This window comes from Heterodontus francisci, unplaced genomic scaffold, assembly GCF_036365525.1.
Source record: "Heterodontus francisci isolate sHetFra1 unplaced genomic scaffold, sHetFra1.hap1 HAP1_SCAFFOLD_918, whole genome shotgun sequence".
Taxonomy (NCBI): Eukaryota; Metazoa; Chordata; class Chondrichthyes; order Heterodontiformes; family Heterodontidae; genus Heterodontus; species Heterodontus francisci.
Window position 1 is genome coordinate 182,501 of NW_027141348.1, and position 3,815 is coordinate 186,315.

Consider the following 3,815-nt stretch of genomic DNA (forward strand, 5'->3'; position numbering starts at 1 on the left):
GAGAGCGCGAGAGAGAGAGCGCGAGAGTGAGAGCGCGAGAGAGAGAGCGCGAGAGAGAGCGCGAGAGTGAGAGAGCGCGAGAGAGAGAGAGCGCGAGAGAGAGCGCGAGAGAGAGAGCGAGTGAGGGAGAGAGAGAGAGAGAGAGAGTGAGTGAGAGCGCGAGAGAGAGAGCGCGAGAGAGAGAGCGAGTGAGGGAGCGAGTGAGGGAGCGAGAGAGAGAGAGAGCGAGAGAGAGAGCGAGTGAGGGAGCGAGTGAGGGAGCGAGTGAGGGAGAGAGAGAGAGAGTGAGAGAGCGCGAGAGAGAGAGCGAGTGAGGGAGCGAGAGCGAGTGAAGGAGAGCGAGTGAGAACGAGAGAGCGAGCATGTTCCCCTCCCCCTCGTTAATCGCTCTCTAATCCCTCAAGGTTCATTTCTGTTTCCGCTCAAATCCACTTCCCTAATGCAGCTGCTTTAACCCATTACTGCACGTCCACTGCAGCTCAATGGGTCACACTCTCTCTCTCTTCCTACTCCGAGCCAGGAAGTCACGGGTTCAAACCCTGCTCCAGACACTTGATCCCAAAACCCAGGCCGACACTCCAAGCACCGAGGGAGTGCCACGCTGTCGGAGGCGCCGTCTTTCAGATGAGGCGCTAACCGAGGGCGTGCCTGACCTCTCAAGGTGCCTCGAAAAGATTCTATTGTAAGAGGAGCCAAGGGGCGGAGGCTCCCCCTGGGGTCAGTATTCATCCCTCAACACAACATCACTCAAAATAAAAATTCTCATCACCACTTTATCACTGAGGCCCAGCCGGTCGCCTCGGCAACAGTTGTGATGGGGGGGGGCGGGGGGGCGGGGGGAAAGGCCGGTATAATCGGGAGGGCAATTAAAGGAGGAGGGGTTCGGTGCTCAGCTGGGGGTGAGAAGCGGGAGGGGTGAGAGGGGAAAGGGGAAAGAGGTGGTTAGGAGTAGAAGAGACATTCCACCTTCTCTCCATGCCTCCTGAGTCGGGCAAGGGGAAAGCAGGCATAACCCCGTACCCCCACCCCCCACCCCAGTGATGCCTCATGTGGGCGAACAGCCTGAAAGATTTGAAGGTGAACAAGTAATTACTTTTCACCTTTGCAATGTTCCTTGGCTTGCCCCCCTCCCACAACCCCCTGTCACCCTCAGCAGACACTCTCCCTAATCTAGGTCCCAGGCTTCTTCCCAACTCACTAGGCCTCCGGGTCCAGTTGCAGGACCTCCCCCCCCCCCAATCACGAGGGCCTCTTTTGTGAAAAGCCGGGCCCAACAAGGATCAATGTTTGGACTCACCCCGATCGCAAGCCTCCCCGCCGCAGTTACAGGACATTCCTGCCTCAAGGCTGCTTACTCAGGAGAGATAAGGGGGTGGCGTCACTCACCAAATTAAAAAGGAAAGAAATGTCGAGGACGGAATTCTGATAAATAAAACATGGGAACTAAAGCGTAATTCCACCAGGGATAGGGGGGAAGGAAGGGGAGTGCAAGAGAGAGGGCGCGAGGGAGGGGTGGGAGAGAGGGCGCGAGGGAGGGGGTGAGAGAGGGCGCGATGGAGGGGGTGAGAGAGGGCGCGAGGGAGGGGGGGAGAGAGGGCGCGAGGGAGGGGGGAGAGAGGGCGCGAGGGAGGGGGGAGAGAGAGGGCGCGAGGGAGGGAGGAGAGAGGGCGCGAGGGAGGGGGGAGAGAGGGCGCGAGGGAGGGGGGAGAGAGGGCGCGAGGGAGGGGGCGAAGAGAGGGCACGAGGGAGGGGGGAGAGAGAGCGCGAAGGAGGGAGGGGGGGATGAGGGCGCGAGGGAGGGGGAGAGAGGGAGGGAGGGGGCGCGAGGGAGGGGGGGAGAGGGAGGGTACGGGGGGGTGGTGGAGAGAGAGGGTACGTGGGGGGGGGGGTGGTGAAGAGAGAGAGAGGGCGCGAGGGAAGGTGGAGGGCGCGAGGGAGGGAGCACGAATACACCAGAGATACAGAATGGGAGTGTGTGTGTGTGTGTGGGAGGGGACACAGGCAAAGTGTCAAACACACAGAGAAATCTGCAGTAAGAATGTGGCTTTAGCACTTTACCCACAGTGGCACACGCGTCATGCCCAGTGAACGCTCACACGCGCAGCCAGCACAGACTGTACCTGACCATGTGAACGGGCATGAGGCCCGGGGGCTTGCCCCGACAAGCACATGACTGGGAGATTCCCATCTCCCATACCTACACAAGGAGACGCTGATCGCCACTGACAGCACGGACTCAGTGGATGGATGTGTGACTGCCGCTTCGGGTGATGGTAGAGAACTACAAAGAGGGAGGGGCAATGGGGTGAGGAAGGGGTGGGGGGGGGGGGGAGGGCGCGGAGGAACAATCGCAGGAACCCCCGTCCCCTGATAAATACCCTGGGGATAAGACTTTTTTTTAAATTGAGGAATTGGCAAGAGTTTAAAAAACAAACAGAATTGACAAGTAGCACACTCCATATTGCTTTGGAGAAACATTCAGAAATTGTGGTGGGCCCACCTGGCCGGCACTGAAGGACATTTCCACTTTTAGAAGTCATTCTCCAGCCTCTCAGTTTGCCCAGAAAACGCCCCTTGCTCGACACACACATTTATTTGTATAAAATGCACGGTACACTTACCCTGACAATTAAATCGTTTGCCTCCAGACATATCTGTCCCTCTGGTGTAATAATATCTTCTTCCTCTCGCTCTCTGCTCGGTGCTTAAATCGAAATCAAAGATTGCAGTCGCCTCTTTCTTCTTTTTGAAAAGACAGTTTGAGAAAAGCAGCAAGTGACACTTCAGAAAAGGCTCGAAACGCGATTTCCTCCAGTGGAACAGTCTGTCCTTGCGTCTCCGGCCAGGAATTCAAGCAGGGTTTTTAAAAAAGCACGACTTTAAGAGGAGCAATTTCTCCCAGGCAGGTTTTCAAAATGAATCCGGGTCCTTACACACACCATACCTGATCAAATATAACAAATACATACGTATAATTAGACAGAGAGAGACAGAGAGAGAGAAGCTGCACAAAAACTTCTTCTCAAACAAAGTACATTAAAATTCAACTGTAGGTTTCATCCCAAAACTTCCAAGATATGTCATTTTCCGGGAGAGCGATAGACTGAAATTGCTTTGTATACAAATGTTTCATTTGGTATCCCTATTGGACACGTGTATCACCACAAAACTGATACAAACAGTGAAACTGACTCGAAATAGACAGAATGTGACAAAGGAAATTGACACACTTCTGCCCTCGCTCGTTGGTTTCAATGCCCGGGCTTCTGCAACAACACATAAATCCTCGCACGCTCTTTGATTCCACGCTTTCTCGTTCGTTGGAAACCACGCTCAGACATACCCCAGCTTCGGGTCGTTTCCCGAAAATGAGTTTCCTTTCGAAACGAGAAACGTTGGATTTAAAAGAAAAAAAAAACACACAAAACGAACTACAAACAGCTTCCCCGAGGCTGGGTCTGCAGAAACTTGCCGCAGCAGCTGTGTGTTCACCACCACCTGCTTACAAAGCCCCTTTCACCTTTTTCTTCTCCTCTTCCCTTCTCAATGATTCATCAGAGGGTGGAATAAACACTTTTTCTGCTTGCTCTAAGTCTCTCTCTCTCTCTCACACACACACACACACACAAAGAAATTTAAAATCATTTAAAATAAATTCCTGGCCAGCCCCCCCTCCCCCACACAGGACAGCGTCAGAGGGACACCACCCACTACTGCATCACAGCTGGGATTCCCTCATCAAAGTTAAAGGACTCTTAAAACGGTAATGTCCCTCTCTGTGTGCGTGTGTTTATCTGGCTGCAATTCTGTGGGAT

At 54.0% G+C, this 3,815-nt stretch overlaps 1 protein-coding gene across 1 annotated transcript in view; it reads right to left on the bottom strand.

Moving 5' to 3' along the window:
• LOC137362923 (lysine-specific demethylase 6B-like) overlaps positions 1-3,614 on the bottom strand; it is a 47,323-nt gene extending 43,709 nt beyond the window's left edge. Inside the window, exons 1-2 of the mRNA XM_068027077.1 lie at positions 3,521-3,614; positions 2,622-2,944 (exon numbers count right to left, since the gene is read on the bottom strand). The gene's annotated coding sequence lies outside the window, so the exon portion shown is untranslated. The remainder of the gene's footprint in view (positions 1-2,621; positions 2,945-3,520) is intronic.
• Between the last annotated feature and the right edge of the window lie 201 nt (positions 3,615-3,815).